Genomic DNA, 16,641 nt, shown 5'->3' on the forward strand with positions numbered 1-16,641 from the left:
ATTAAATATGAAACTACAACCACCAGTAGGTGGCAGCAAGTGACTGTCTTAATGATTGAGTTGAATCAACCAATTCTTTTTAAAAAGCTGATTCATTTAACTTTGCAAACGACTACTTTGAATCATTTACTGGTCCGTGTAACCCCTGATGAACAAAACACTTTGGAGATGCAGCGGTTCTGCTGTTTGTTCTATTTTCTTTCTGACATAGCAAAACGGAATTCTGTAAGTTGTTGTTTACTATACATTTGCGATCTTGCATATATATATATAAAAACGGACTTGTTTGTGTGATAGGCTAAGTCCTACATCATAGGCATAGCTATGTTATAAAAACAGAAAACTAATTAAATAGTCATTTTTTATTTAAAATCATTTTAATGACATATCTTCCCCACTATGTGTAATGGCAGTAAGACAAGAAAGAGCGCTCAAAAACTCATCAGATGATCGCATAATTTAGTGCAACATTAATATATTAATATAAAATCATCATCTGTAAAGAAATGAGGTGTGAACATTTGAGAATTTATGATTATCTTTATAAATGTGTGCTCTTCTGGGCTAAAAAGCTTAATGGAGCTGAAGTAGCCATGTGATAACAAACCAATTGATGCAAACGCGATTCAGTGTCCTTCTATGTGAAATGTCAGATTTATGAATACCAGTTTATGCTGGTTTGATTGTGAACTTGAAGGTCTAGTTGTAGTTATAAGCTAGTCGTAGCCTCAGCTTGCCCGTTTAGATCTTGCGCTGCATGGTTGCTAGGTTTTCACGACAAAACCTGCCCAATTGGTACTCAAAACTAGCCTAAACTAACCCAATCGCATTTCGAGGGGTCCCCTGGTAAAAATCGCATTTTAGGTAATAAATATCACGTTCTTGTGGTCGCTTAAACCCGCGGACATGAAAATCAACCCGCAGAAACAGTGTTAAAGTAGCCAAATTCCGCGGGGAAACCGCTGACTTGGCAACACTGCTCGCCTGCGCAGTGGAAATGCGGTTAATACTGAATGAATTCTGAATAGCGTATAATAATGAACAAATCAAACAAACATAAACGGGCAAAGGCGGGGCCCCCTCCAAGGTGGGGCCCATGGGCTGCAGCCCACTCAAGCCCAATGGTAAGTCCGGCCCAGCACATGGTTATGGGCATGTTGAACTGTCTGTACACAAAGTGATGCAAAGGCCACTACCAGTCTTCATAGATCACAACAAATACAAAAGAGGCAAATAGCTGCACTTCTCTGTGATCAAAAGGCAACTCTGAATATGTACTGGAGGTTCATGGAAGTACTAAACTGTATTTTTCTGTCCTACTGTTGACACCTTGGTGTCCTATTCACAGAATGGCTTATAAAATCCACTCTGCAAAATCCCTAAAGAGATAAAATTAAAGGCTTAATTAAAATTAGCTTATTAAAACATGATGATTAAAAGGATTGCATATTTATGAATCAAATTGGCTCAGACTTTTCTGTCTTTGTTTGGTGTGTAATTTATTAGAAGACTTGTTATGAATCAATATTGATCAATTAAAAACATAAGTACAAATTTTAAAGCAATTGACTTGCAGTGCCATATTAATAAATCATGAAACATGTCATATTTGTTATAAGTGAATAACATTTGTCCATTGGACATTGATGTATTTTTGACATCAATTCACAAATTATTTATTTCATTGTATAATTTACTCACATTATGTATGAACACAGGTATAAAAATCATCCATAATTGGCCAGGAGGGGACATACAAACATAAATCAACACTATAGTTTACATTAGGCTATTAAACATTATTTTGACCTTCATGGTTTTTCCTGTTTGTAGTTCAAATAACTCTTTTTCTTAAATATACACCACAAGATACCATAGATGAGAGGAATACACATCTATACTTCTGTGCTGATTTTTGTTTGCTACTTCGTATTTTAGACATTCCATGATTCTGCTGCCAATGCTCATTCAGTCCTCATTCTGATCAGCTGCTTGGTCTCTGTTGTTGTTGGCGCTTCACTGATGGGTTGATACCTCAACAAAACCCAGGTCAATCACCTGGGGTCAGAGCAGCTCCGGTTGCTGTACAAGATCTGCTCACAAACATCAGAAATGTTTCTTACCTTGTAAGGAGGACTTATAGGTCATGTCAGAGTATCTGCAAGGAGAATCCAGCTATACTATCAGACTTTTTGGAGCAATTAGCAGTAATATGAAATATGAGAATGTATTGGGCCTTTAGATGTATTGATTATACTTGGCCTCTTGAGAGACTTTCAAAGCAGAAGCTCCCATTGGAGTTTACCAGCACAGCAGGACTACTTTTCAGCTGCGCTTACTTGGACTGAGATTAGGAGAGTCTTTTAATTGTCTTTCCAGACACATAAACTTGTACTTTAAGCAGAAACAGGTGTCTGTGGTAGATTACGTGCAAGGTGTGTTGATGCCTGCAGTGCAGGAACCGCTAACCAGAACATCCAGACAAGTTGAGAGAGAGAGAGACGCACTGGAGAGTCAGAGCTTTTATAGGGACACCTGCCATTGCGCAGGTCCATAAAGCTTCCTCAAATCAACCTTTGACCTCAGCCTATCCTGGACTACAGTTGTTCCACATCAGTCCCTTGGCAAACAAATTTGGGTAGATGATGGGCTCAGAAGGTCTAGAAGCAGAAAGCGAAGAGTTATGGGTACAAGTTATGGGTACAATAAAAGTGCTCTTTATAGGGAAACTGCACAAACTCAGCAAAACATGAGTAATATGGGTACAAGATCAGAAACTGACAGCGATGTATCTAGTTCCTGGGATGAAGGATACCAGAGAGAGATATGCTGCACCAAACGTCAAAATTTGATCGATGGCTTTGAAACTTTTTGACCCTGCCCCCTCCCCCACCCCGACCACCCACGTGGCTTTGACCTTTATGGCCTTTTAACGCAGCTGTTGTTACGACATGTGATATGACATCTGTTTGTAATAAATCATGCTTATATGTGTCATCAGCCATGAAATGACTCGATATTTACAACATCTGTGAATGATCGGCAGCTGTGATCTGTTATCTGTTTTGTAATATATCATGTCATTAGGGATTAACCTTATGACAAGTGTTACGGTCACCTGTTTGTAATATAGACACCGGACCTCCGGTATGCGACATCCGTTTGTTTTATTGGTTATGTCGTCTGTTACGGAAGACAAATGTTGTCTCTGTCTGACCATCCTGTGACAGGTGTCCTCAGGGTAAAAGACAAATCTTGTCTGTGCGTGACCATCCGGTGACAGGCGAACTTAGGGTGAAAGATTTTATGGTCTGTCACAGGGTAGGGTTTCCCCATCAGCGACGGCATCGGATTGCATTCGCTTAGTTAAATACGGGCCCCTCGAATTTCTGAGGAATCAGAAAAGAGCTGTGAAAAATACATAGACATAGACTTCTTATACTCACCTAAAACCCCCGAGAAGAAATCCTAATAATTAAATGGGTATAAAACAACCAATAAAGAAAGTGTATAAATTGTTTCCTCTTAGTGCTAGATGAACAATAGTGGTTATGTCATCTGTTACTGTCACCTGTTTGTAATACAGATGCCGTACCTCCTGTGTGCGAAGCAACATTTGTTTAAATCGGACTGAAGGGTCCGCATGTGCACTTATCCTGTGTCACGCTAGCACAGAGGTTTTGGTCATCCTACAAGGATGTGAGAAAGAGATATTGGTTTAAGGACAATTTGAAAAATAAGTAAAAGAATATCAATTTTAAGAGATGTTGATTTATTGTTATGGACATTGACAGTGTTGTCAATTAATTTTTGATGTTTAAAATAAAATTACATCACTAAAGGAGTCAATAAATGAGTAATAATAAGAGTAAAATACTGCAATAAAATGACACACACACACACATTCTAATGGTTGTTTTTCTAATTTTCAGCAATATAAAAAAATGGGGTTAAATAAAATACATAACGTATATTGAATTTAAAAGCAGAACAGCAGACAGGCAGACTGAGAGGGGATCCCTGAGCTTTTACACGTTTTACTTTAGGAAAACTTTACTCTCTCTCTCTCACACATACACACACACGCACACACACACACACACACTCAGACTATACCAGACTATAGGAACAAGGGCTCTCTCTTACAGTAGTTTTAGTGATTGTTACAAATATAAAAACGTTGTACATTTTACCAGGATTGGGAAAAAAAATATATTTTAACAGGCCGAACGATATGGGCTATTGGGGAACCGACATGTCCGGACATGTCATTGACATGTTTTATGCAGGCACAATTCAATTTCATATTCATATTTACAATATATTAATCATTTTTATACAGTATCATCTCCCTAAACCTACCATCACAGTAAACTTTCTACATTTTATATTTCCATAAAGATCATGTAGTATAATTTATCATTTTAAAAAGCTGTATAATTATTTACTGTACACCTACCATCACACAAAAAAAAAATCAGCATGTGCTTACGTTTTTAATTAAATGTTGTTTTTTAAGCGATCTGAATTATGACTACTCAAGAAATTTCATCATAAACACATTTGCATTGTTAAATCAGTGTAATACCCATGACAGTATACAAATTTGTGTTCTGATAAATCATATAAACAAGCATGCACATAAACATTACAGGCTAAAAGAGACTTATACCCATTTTAAAGGATATGACGGCATGTTACTAAAGCAAATCATTCATTTTAAACAAGTATTCAACATTTATTTATGTTTATTGAACTTATAAAACACATTTTAAGCAAGCATTTTTTAAACAAAAATTTTAGTTTTTCTCTCACTAGTCATAAACGTCATTTTCACAAAAACACAAACATGTACAATCATGTCAAAACATCTTCAGTGCACCAGTGATTATGCATAACATACTATAGAAAAATTAACATTTACTGTAGTTTCATATGTCAATGAAAATGCTTTACATTATTCTGGGCCAATGTCGTTCATACTGTGACGTGTGTCCCGAGCGCTCGTCAGCGTCGCCCTGGCAACACAGTGGAATCACCGGCACTAGCTCGTCACGGGCTGAGCGGCCCGCACCTGCAGCTCGTTAAGAGGCGTCTACTTCAGCCGGGAAGGAAAGCAGTATGGTGAGCAATGTCTCCCAACACAGACACTAACTCTTTCCACCTCTGTCGTAGAGAGCAGCGTGTGACCGTCAGCCCCAACCAGGAGAGCACCGCACGGGATCCACCACTCAAGGCACAGAGAGCACGAGGGAGTTGGAGCACTACGGAGAGCACCGTCTTCACTCAGAGCACAAAGTTGTCAATAAATCCACCCTTCGGGGATTTTCTCTGTCTATCGGTTGTCGTGTAGTTCCTCACCTCGCCACACTGGTGGAGAATGCGGGCAAGTGTGAGGTGGACACCGACAACCGACCCCCGAGGAGATCGTTAAAGTCACCCATTTTTTTTCCTTTTTTTTTTTTGACATTGGTTTTCTTTTCCCCTCTGCTCTGTTTCCACAGGCGGCCGCTCCTCCCCCGGCATGGAAGAGCTGCTTAAACACCTCACCGAGGTGAGCATCCGCCAGCAGCAAATAATGGAGCACATGGCCTCACGTCAAGGAGACGCCGAACGCGAGCTCGCCGCCCTCCGCACCGCCGCCCACCGCACGCCGCTGCCTGACCCCCGTGTCCAAGCCGTACAGCTGATGCCGCGAATGACAGCGCACGACGATGTGGAGATGTATATTCAAATGTTTGAGGCCACCGCGATCCGGGAGGCGTGGCCAGAGGACGAGTGGGCCAGACTTCTCGCGCCGCTGCTGACCGGGGAAGCGCAGCGGGCGTATTTCACCATGACGGCTGAGAGAAGCCGGGACTATGGAGAGGTGAAAAAGGAAATCCTGAGCCGAGTAGGCCTCTCCCCAATCTGTGCGGCGCAGCAGTTCCATGACTGGACATATCGAGCTCGACAGCCCGCTCGCGCCCAAGCGGCAGAACTAACCCGGTTGGCCCACCATTGGCTATTGACACGGGGGTCCCTCCGCACACAAGGTAGCTGAGCGTGTGGTGATCGACCGACTCCTCCGCGCCCTCCCCCGCGCGTTGAGGCAGGCGGCTGGCATGAGGAATCCCACCGATCTCGACGAGCTCGTGGAGGACATTGAGCTGGCGGAGGCCGCCCAACACCGGGAGGTAGGGGAGCGAGCGCCGCCTTTTCCCCGAAGGGTGGTCCAGGAGCGACGCTCGCCGGAGGGCACCCAGCGACCCGTGAGCAGGCCTGCGGTTCCCGGCCCCCAGGACGAACCGATGCCCACCGAGCCGCCGCGCTCCCCAGGACGGATATGGCTAGCAGGCTGTTTCAGTGCACGACCCGCCGCCGGAGGCACCGCGAGCCGAGGTGCACATCAATGGCCGGCCGTTCATCGCCCTCCTCGACTCGGGCAGCGGGGTAAGCCTGATACAACCAACTGTCCTTCCGCCCAGAACCGGTTCCAGAGCCCGGCTGGCGATAACGTGCGTGCACGGGGATACCAGGCATGTACCGGCACGGCGAGTGACCATCACCGTGACACCTGGTTCCTGGCCCGTCGAAGTGGGAATCTTAAAGGACCTACCGGTACCCGTTCTCCTCGGCCGGGATTGGCCGGGGTTCGATCAGCTCCTCACCTCCAGCACACAGCCTGCTAGCCTGGCCGGGGACCGCCGACGCCGGAGATCAGCAAGGCGCCCTCGACGACGCCCCGCGCTGCTGACGTCGGACAGCCCTCGAGGAGGTGAGTCCCCCTCCCAAAACTCTAACCTGTTCTTTGATGTCTTCCAGCAGATAGCGGGAGGGGGAACGCTCGCCAACGAGCAGCGGGGGGGACGAACGCCTCAAGCATTGCTGGTCTCAAGTGCGGGTGGCGGAAGGAGAGGATCTACAACCGGCTCCCCACCCCACTCCCCATTTCGTCATCCAAAACGGCCTGCTTTACTGTGTCGCGCAGCGAAGGGGGGAGGAAAAGACGTTGCTGGTGGTACCCCCGCGAAGCAAAATCCAGACGGTGTTGGAACTCGCCCATGCCCACCCGATGGCTGGCCACCTCGGCGCTCAAAACACCGCGCAACGGATCCGGGATCGCTTCCACTGGCCAGGACTGGAGGGGGATGTCAAGCGGTACTGCCAAGCTTGCCCGACGTGCCAACGGACATCGCCACATACTCCTCCCCCCAGCCCGCTGATCCCGCTGCCTATCATAGAGGTGCCCTTCGAGCGCATCGGGATGGACCTGGTGGGGCCGCTGCCGAAGTCCGCCCGGGGGCATGAACACATCCTAGTTATCGTGGATTATGCCACCCGCTACCCAGAGGCCATTCCCCTCCGCAAGGCCACCGCAAAGAACATCGCACAGGAGCTCTTCCTACTGAGTAGTCGGGTTGGCCTACCAGCGGAGATCTTGACCGACCAGGGCACTCCTTTCATGTCCCGGATCATGGCTGACCTCTGCAAGCTCCTCAAAGTCCGGCAGATCCGGACCAGCGTGTACCATCCACAAACTGATGGGCTCGTGGAACGGTTTAACAAGACCCTTAAGCAAATGCTGCGACGAGTCGTGGCCGAGGACCAACGCGACTGGGACCAAATGATCCCGTATGTGCTGTTCGGGATCCGGGAGGTGCCCCAGGCTTCCACCGGCTTCACGCCCTTCGAGCTCCTCTTCGGCCGCCAACCCCGAGGGCTTCTAGATGTCGCCCAGGAAGCCTGGGAGCAACAGCCTGCGGTATGTCGGACCACCCTCGAGCACATCAAGGCCATGAGAGAGCGGATCGACAGGGTCATGCCATTGGTCCGGGAGCACCTTTCCAAGGCCCAGCAAGACCAGCAGCGCCTCTTCAATCGGGCCGCCCAACCACGGGAGTTCCAGCCGGGAGACTACGTCATGGTTCTGGTCCCCACCTCCGCCTGTAAATTCCTGGCACGCTGGCAGGGCCCATACACGGTCACCGAACGGGTAGGACCCGTCACCTATAAAGTGCGCCAACCAGGTCGCCGAAAAGAGGAGCAGCTCTATCATATAAATCTGTTGAAGCGCTGGGTGGGGGGACCGGACCCCAACTCTCGGCCCTCGCCACCACCTCTCCCGTGGTTGTAGACATGGATCCCAATCTCTCCGCGGCCCAGAAGACGGAACTGCAGCACCCTGGTTGGTCAGTTCTTGGATGTGTTCTCCCCCCTGCCAGGGCGGACGACCGTCATCCAGCACGAAGTCCGAACACCACCAGGAGTTATCGTCCGGCAGCGGCCCTATCGTGTCCCGGAGGCTCGGCGACACGCAATCGAGACAGAGGTACAGGAGATGTTGAAGTTGGGGGTAATTAAGCCCTCGCGGAGTCCCTGGTCCAGCCCCATCGTAATGGTCCCGAAGCCCGACGGCACCCTCCGGTTCTGCAACGACTTCCGCCGCCTAAATGAGGTCTCTGAATTTGATGGCTACCCCATGCCCCGAGTCGATGAGCTCCTGGATCGACTGGGAAGGGCCCGGTTCATATCGACTCTCGACCTCACCAAAGGTTATTGGCAAGTCCCTCTGTCTAAGGATGCCAAGCCCAAGACAGCCTTCTCAACCCTCAGTGGCCATTGGCAATACCGGGTCCTTCCCTTCGGCCTGCACGGGGCACCCGCCACCTTCCAGAGGCTCATGGATGTCCTGCTGAGGCCCCATATGGCCTACGCCGCGGCCTACATCGACGACGTGGTCATCCATTCCGAGACCTGGGGGGAGCATTTAGAGCGGCTCCGGAGGGTGCTGCTGGAACTCCGCCGGGCGGGGCTCACCGCCAACCCCCGGAAATGTCACCTGGCTCTCTCCGAAGCCAAGTACCTGGGCTTCTGCGTGGGTCGCGGCCCCATCCGCCCCCAGGAAAATAAGGTGACAGCTATCCTCTCGGCACCGCGGCCCACTACCAAGACCCAGGTACGAGCCTTTTTGGGGTTGGCGGGATACTACCGTTGTTTTATCCCTAACTTCTCCTCCTTAGCCTCTTCCCTGACAGATCTGACCAGGAAGGGGCAACCCGAGAAGGTAGCCTGGAGTCCAGAAGCGGAAGAGGCATTCCAGCAGGTGAAGTCAGCCCTCACCACGGAGCCAGTCCTGCGAGCCCCCGATTTCAACTGCCCCTTCCTGGTGCAAACCGACGCCTCAGACACCGGGTTAGGAGCCGTTCTCTCCCAGGTCCAGGACGGCGAGGAACACCCGGTGATCTATATTAGCCGGAAGCTGACCCCGACCGAACAACGGTATGCCGCCGTGGAGAAGGAAGCGTTGGCTGTCAAGTGGGCAGTCCTGGAGCTTCGCTATTACCTCCTCGGCCGCCGGTTCACACCCTGCTGACAGATCATGCGCCACTGCAGTGGATGGCCCCCGCAAAGGACACCAATCCCAGGGTGACCCGTGGGGTTCCTTGCGCTCCAGGACTTCCACTTCACCGTACAACACCGGGCGGGGACAGCCAACGCCAATGCGGACGGCCTCTCCAGGATAGGGGCACCTTTCGCAGGTCTGTCAGGCTCCACTCCCAACCCTCCCCATTTCTCCCCATTGTTCCGCAGGCGCAGGTCGACGCTTAGGGGGGGGGGGGGTGTGACGTGTGTCCCGAGCGCTCGTCAGCGTCGCCCTGGCAACACAGTGGAATCACCGGCACTAGCTCGTCACGGGCTGAGCGGCCGCACCTGCAGCTCGTTAAGAGGCGTCTACTTCAGCCGGGAAGGAAAGCAGTATGGTGAGCAATGTCTCCCAACACAAACACTAACTCTTTCCACCTCTGTCGTAGAGAGCAGCGTGTGACCGTCAGCCCCAACCAGGAGAGCACCGCACGGGATCCACCACTCAAGGCACAGAGAGCACGAGGGAGTTGGAGCACTACGGAGAGCACCGTCTTCACTCAGAGCACAAAGTTGTCAATAAATCCACCCTTCGGGGATTTTCTCTGTCTATCGGTTGTCGTGTAGTTCCTCACCTCGCCACAATACCTTCAAATGATATTTTTACAAAACGTACATAAGTTGGAAAATTAAATCCTGCTTTAAGCACTTCTCAATAACAGAAGTTCGAGGTGATCAGTCCGAGGTGATCGTGCTGACACATGCACATGCGCGCACACACACCTTGTTTTTTTCTTTCCTGGGGACGTTCCATAGGTGATGAATTCTGTATACCTAGCCAACTTGTTTTATAAAGGAACTTATCTATGTTTTAAAGAAGTAATTATAAAATATGTGACTATATATATATAATAAGTAGTTCATTTAAGGAGAGGTGGGATGATTTTGGCTGTTTTAGTCATTCATTCATTCATTGACATTCATGTTTTAGGTCTGATCCAGGAATCTGCGGTACAGCTGCAACTGCGTGTTGTCATGTCTGTCTTAATAACCCATTCTTCTTTAAGAAAACATGAGGTGAGCAGTTTTTGACATCTATTATTTCTCTTAATTTTTCACAACTGCAAATGTTTGTTTAGCGTAAATATTAGTTTTAGTCGGTTACATAGGTGTCAGGCATGAAGCTTATATGTATTTTTAAATAATCATGATAGAATAACAGGCTTACAGTAGTTGGGCAAACACTTGACATCTGCCAGGTATTATTTAAGAGATTAATGACAAAATTAACATTTTGGGGTGGAGTATCCCAATAAACAGGAAAACGAGGGTATCAACTTTTTGACTATATACTGTATGTGGAGTCAGCACAGGTAACAATGCATGACAAAACTTTATTATAAAAGTAATACAGAACATATACACTAATGTTCAAATATATATTATATTCTTACATAATATATATTCTTATATGACTATGTATTTAGTAGCCTACATATACCAAATATATACATATACCTATATAATATTTAATGTACTTTTTATGTCTGTTTTTGGTGTACAGGAGCAGTTCTGGCTTTCATGTTGGGTCTAGCTCATTTCTCTTTAGATGAATTTGAAGAGATGTATCATCGTTTTGGGTCAGACGTTTTTATGTAGGCTGGAAAATATTATCAGTAAATGAGGAAGATTTGTCCTTGCCGGTCACACTAGATTGTGAAGGGCTGTGTTTTGTCACTGTCAGTAAAACAATGAATGTTTCATTATAATGTCATCCTCCACTCTGACTTGAGCTGAGAGCTGTGAGTCAACTGCTTCATCTGAATTATGCTAATCACCGAAGAAAATGAGCTTTTATTTTGAAGTTTTCTGGTGATCTTGTTAAAAAGGCCCGCTGTAAATGAGCTTTTATTTTGAAGTTTTCTGGTGATCAGCCAGTGTTTGAATGCGATGACATCACATTCAAACACTGGCTGATCACCAGAAAACTTCAAAATAAAAGCTCATTTACAGCGGGCCTTTTTAACAGCCGCCCCCAGATTTCTAAAGAATGGGGAAATCTGTACATTATAAAAAGGCAAGCCAATTTCAATCTGGTATCGCAGGTAGCTGTACAACCTTTGCCACAGGTCGCACATAAGACTTGTCCTTACCTTTCACTTCAACAGTCCTGATTCTATTGTCAAACCCAGGGAATACTTCAGAGATCTGACCAATGGGCCATAGGGCCCTGGGAAATTGAGGGTCCACAATCATAACAGTAGTTCCCACCTTGATATCGGGTGACTCTCGCTGCCACTTGCTGCGAGTCTGAAGACCAGGCAAATAGATTTTGATAAACCGCTTCCAAAAGTGATCTGCTATAATTTGGCTATGACGCCAACGACGTCGACTCAACAGTTCACTTTGGGGGTACATCACTTGAGGAAGGGACGAATCAGGCCGCCCCATAAGAAGCAAATTAGGAGTTATAGGATCTGGATCAGAGGCATTGGATGATGTATAACCCAGGGGTTTAGAATTTAGAATCCCTTCAATCTCGATGAGCACAGTTTGAAGCGTTTCCTCTGGTATTGGTTGAGTTCCCAGAGTGACTTGTAGAGCCTGTTTCAGGGAACGAATTTCCCTTTCCCAACACCCACCGAAATGTGGGGCATGAGGCGGGTTGAATCGAAAGATAATCTTCTGACTGGCAAGTTGTTCCTGAAGCTCCGGAACTAGTTCAGCATATGTCTGATGCAGCTCCCTTTCCCCTCCTTTAAAATTAGTACCTTGATCACATAAAACCTCAAAAGGTTTCCCACGTCTGGCTATAAATCGTCTGAGAGCCATCAGGAAGGAGTCTGTGTCGAGTCTTGGGAGAAGATCAATATACACAGCACGTATAGTCATGCACTTGAATAGAATACCCCAGCGCTTCTCACCTCTACGTCCAATCTTTACGGAATATGGCCCGAAACAGTCAATGCCAGTAGAATAGAAGGCAGGTTTAAATAGACGTAGTCTGGGGGGAGGCAGGTCTGCCATCCTGGGTATCTGGGGGGTTTTGCGAAACTTCTGACACACTGGACAATCTTTGCGCTGATAACGTCGGATTGCTCCCCTACCCCGAAGAATCCAGTATTTCCTATGCATCTCCGCCAGTATTCTCTCAGGACCTGGGTGGAATAGCTTCGTGTCATAGTCCTTAATGAGAAGGGTACTGACTGGATGCCGGGGATCAAGGATAATAGGATGCATCGACTCAGGCTCAATCTCTTTACAGCGGCGAAGACGACCTCCTATCCTTAAGAGTTTGCTGGCAGCGTCAAGTTCAGGGGCGAGGCAAAGCAGTCGACTGTTGGTCTGTAGTGGTTTCCCTGCCGTAAGCTGTGCCATCTCAGAAGGAAAGCTTTCCCCTTGAGCTTGCTGAAGGATAGCCATTTCAGCCTGTCGAAAGTCCTCAGCTGATACATTGAGCCCATGTTCCCCAAGAGATTCTACTATTGCAGTCAATAAATCTTGGAAGGTCAGAAATTGGCTTGGATCAGGGATAGACAAACGAAGTACAGTATTAGTCAGACCACAGAACGTAGAGTTTCTCAATTCATCACCAGCTATGGAACAGGATGGCGGTGGAACCGGCCACTGATCAGATGGGAGTTGAAGGTATGTTGGTCCCGTATTCCAACGGCTTTGTGGCCCTAGTTCTGCCAGCCTTTTACCTCGAGTGATGTCATCAGCAGGGTTACTTTCTGAATGCACATAGCGCCATTCACAGCAGCTGGTAAGGTCCTGAATCTCTGTTATTCGTGTACCAACGAAAACCTTGAATCGGCAGGATTCAGATTTAATCCAGGTCAAAACTGTGGTGGAATCAGACCAAAGAAAAACTTGATGAATGGGCAAAGTCAATTTGTTCTGCAGGATCTTTGCTAACTGGGCCCCTGTCAGGGCTGCACATAGCTCTAAACGAGGTATTGACAGACGTTTCTTAGGAGCCACTCTTGATCTGGCCACTATGAAGGTGATCTCCACTTCTCCCTTTTGATCTTCTGTTCGAAGATAGGCAACAGACCCATAGGCACTCTCGGATGCGTCACAAAAGATATGGATCTCACGCTGGCTTGAAACATCATCCTTTGGTGCACTGCAATAGCATCTGGGTAAGACTATCTTTTGTAGATCACTGAGCTCTCCTGCCCACCTATTCCACTCATTGACTAAATTCTCATGTAGTTTAGGATCATCCCAGTCCCTCTTCTTTTCCCATAATCGCTGCACTATTACCTTTGCACGTGTGGTATATGGGATGATGTAGCCGAGAGGATCATATTGGCTAGCAAGCACTTTATAGATGTTGCGCATGGTAACCTCTCGGCACTCTACAGCACGGAGCTTATAGGACAAGGTATCAGTTTCACAGTTCCACTGAAGTCCAAGCACTGATTCATGGTTGATGGCATTACCCTTTGCAATCCATTGCTCAGCACTGTCAGATCTGGATGCCACTGGTAGATGACTAATGGTTGAGGGTGTATTGCTGGCCCATTGCCTGAGTTCGAATCCTCCCCCTGCTAAAACACTTTGCAACTGGTCTACCATGAGCCTTGCTTCATCTACAAAAGGCAGACTTTGCAGATAATTGTCAACATAAAACGCCTTTAGTACGGCGTTACGTACCTTTTCACCAGGCTGACTATTCTCCAGGATGTGCTTCTGCAAGGCAAAGACAGCACAACATGGGCTACTAGTGGTCCCAAAGGGAAGAACTTGCCATTCATAGATTCTAGGCTCCACTTCTCTTCGTAGATCTCTCCCATAAGAAACGGAGAAGGGGCCGATCCTCTGGAAGGAGTCTAACCCCTGGTTGGAACATTCCTTAATGTCACTACTGATAGCGATTGAGTGCTCCCGGAATCTTAGTAGCACAGCCAGTAATGAAGAAGTCAGTGTTGGCCCTGGAAGTAACAATTCATTGAGATTGTTCCCTTGAAACTGGAAAGAACAGTTGAAAACCACCCGATGTTTTCCATTATGTTCAACCATGTGATGTGGGATATACCAACTTATTTGAGTGTCTTCTGCTCCTGACTGCAATTCAACAATATAGCCTGCCTGCTCCAGTCTTTTAATCTGAGCCTGGTAGATAGCTGCTTGCTCAGGGGACTTACTGAGACACCGCTCTAGACTTCTTAACTGAGGCATTACTGCTTCTTTAGGTGCACAAAGAGGGGGCATATTTTGGACTCTTAGCAGTGGGGTAGATATCGCTTAATCCCATCAACATCAACTCTAGAAGTTCTGTGTTCCAGTAGTTTCATTGACTGCTGGTCTTGTACAGATCGAGTATCCATTTTCTCATCTCTCAAAGGAAGGACATCCAGTTGCCAGAGTCTTTCAACTTGTTTCATGCAACATAGCAGAGTGGTGACCCAACTTGTTGTGAACAGACACTGTTTGCTCTCTAAGAAGATGGTTGCAAACGCTTGAACTGGTCCTTGCATAGTCCATCCAAGGAGAGTTTCTAAGTTGCAGCAGGACCCCCTGGTGGACCCAAGCGAACTGGCTCCACCGGGGTAATTAAACCTGAGGGCAGTCAGATCCTATGAGCAAAACTGGATGAGCAGCTTCAATTTCTTGGAGGGGAAGTCCTTTAAGATGACGGTACCTTTTCCCGTAAAGCCTTGACAGGATAACAGTGCACTCCAAGCCCAACTCCGCTGCAGTGAATGCTCCATTGATCCGATACATCTTGTTTGGCTGGCAGGCTGGTGAAAGGTTAAAGGAAACAGCCGCCCCATGCAGGACCTTTAAATTCTTGTCTGACAGTGCGCAGGGGCAAGTCCTCTGGCTTACCTTTCAGTTTCAGCTGGGTTGCTGCAGTATCTAACAAGATGGTTCTTTCGGAGCCATCATCCAGAATGGCATAAGCATTCATCGATTCGACAGGCTGAAATGGCTATCCTTCAGCAAGCTCAAGGGGAAAGCTTCCTTCTGAGATGGCCACAGCTTACGGCAGGGAAACCACTACAGACCAACAGTCGACTGCTTTGCCTCGCCCCCGAACTTGACGCTGCAAGCAAACTCTTAAGGATAGGAGGTCGTCTTCGCCGCTGTGAAGAGATTGAGCCTGAGTCGATGCATCCTATTATCCTTGATCCCCGGCATCCAGTCAGTACCCTTCTCATTAAGGACTATGACACGAAGCTGCTATTCCACCCAGGTCCTGAGAGAATACTGGCGGAGATGCGTAGGAAATACTGGATTCTTCTGGGGGTAGGGAAGCAATCCGACGTTATCAGCGCAAAGATTGTCCAGTGTGTCAGAAGAGTTTCGCAAAAAACCCCCCAGATACCCAGGATGGCGCACCTCCCTCCACACAGACCACCTCCATATAAACCACACATACTCCTTCCTGATGGCCCTCAGACGATCCATTATTCCGTAAAGATTGGGACGTAGAGGTGAGAAGCGCTGGGGTTATTCTATTCAAGTGCATGACTATACGTGCTGTGTATATTGATCTTCTCCCAAGACTTGACACCGACTCATTCCTGATGGCCCTCAGACAATTTAGCCAGGACGTGGGAAACCTTTTGAGGTTTTATGTGATCAAGGTACTAATTTTAAAAGGAGGGGAAAGGGAGCTGCATCAGACATATGCTGAACTAGTTCCGGAGCTTCAGGAACAACTTGCCAGTCAGAAGATTATCTTTTCGATTCAACCCGCCTCATGCCCCACATTTCGGTGGGTGTTGGGAAGGGAAAATTCGTTCCCCTGAAAACAGGCCTCTACAAGTCACTCTGGGAAATTCAACCAATACCAGAGGAAAAGCTTCAAACTGTGCTCATCGAGATTGAAGGGATTCTAAATTCTAAACCCCTGGTTTATACATCATCCAATGCCTCTGATCCAGATCCTATTACTCCTAATTCGCTTCTTATGGGGCGGCCTGATTCGTCCCTTCCTCAAGTGATGTACCCCCAAAGTGAAGGTTGGAGTTGATCGACGTCGTTGGCGTCATAGCCAAATCATAGCAGATCACTTTTGGAAGTGGTTTATCAAAAGTCTATTTGCCTGGTCTTCAGACTCGCAGCAAGTGGCGCAGCGAGAGTCACCCGATATCAAGGTGGGAACTACTGTTATGATTGTGGACCCTCAATTTCACAGGGCCCTATGGCCCATTGGTCAGATCTCTCAAGTATTCCCTGGGTTTGACAATAGAATCTGGACTGTTGAAGTGAAAGTTAAGGACAAGTCTTATGTTGCGACCTGTAGCAAAGGTTGTACAGCTACCTGCGATACCAGACTGA

This window comes from Cyprinus carpio, chromosome A23 (assembly GCF_018340385.1).
Source record: "Cyprinus carpio isolate SPL01 chromosome A23, ASM1834038v1, whole genome shotgun sequence".
In the NCBI taxonomy this organism is placed as follows: domain Eukaryota; kingdom Metazoa; phylum Chordata; class Actinopteri; order Cypriniformes; family Cyprinidae; genus Cyprinus; species Cyprinus carpio.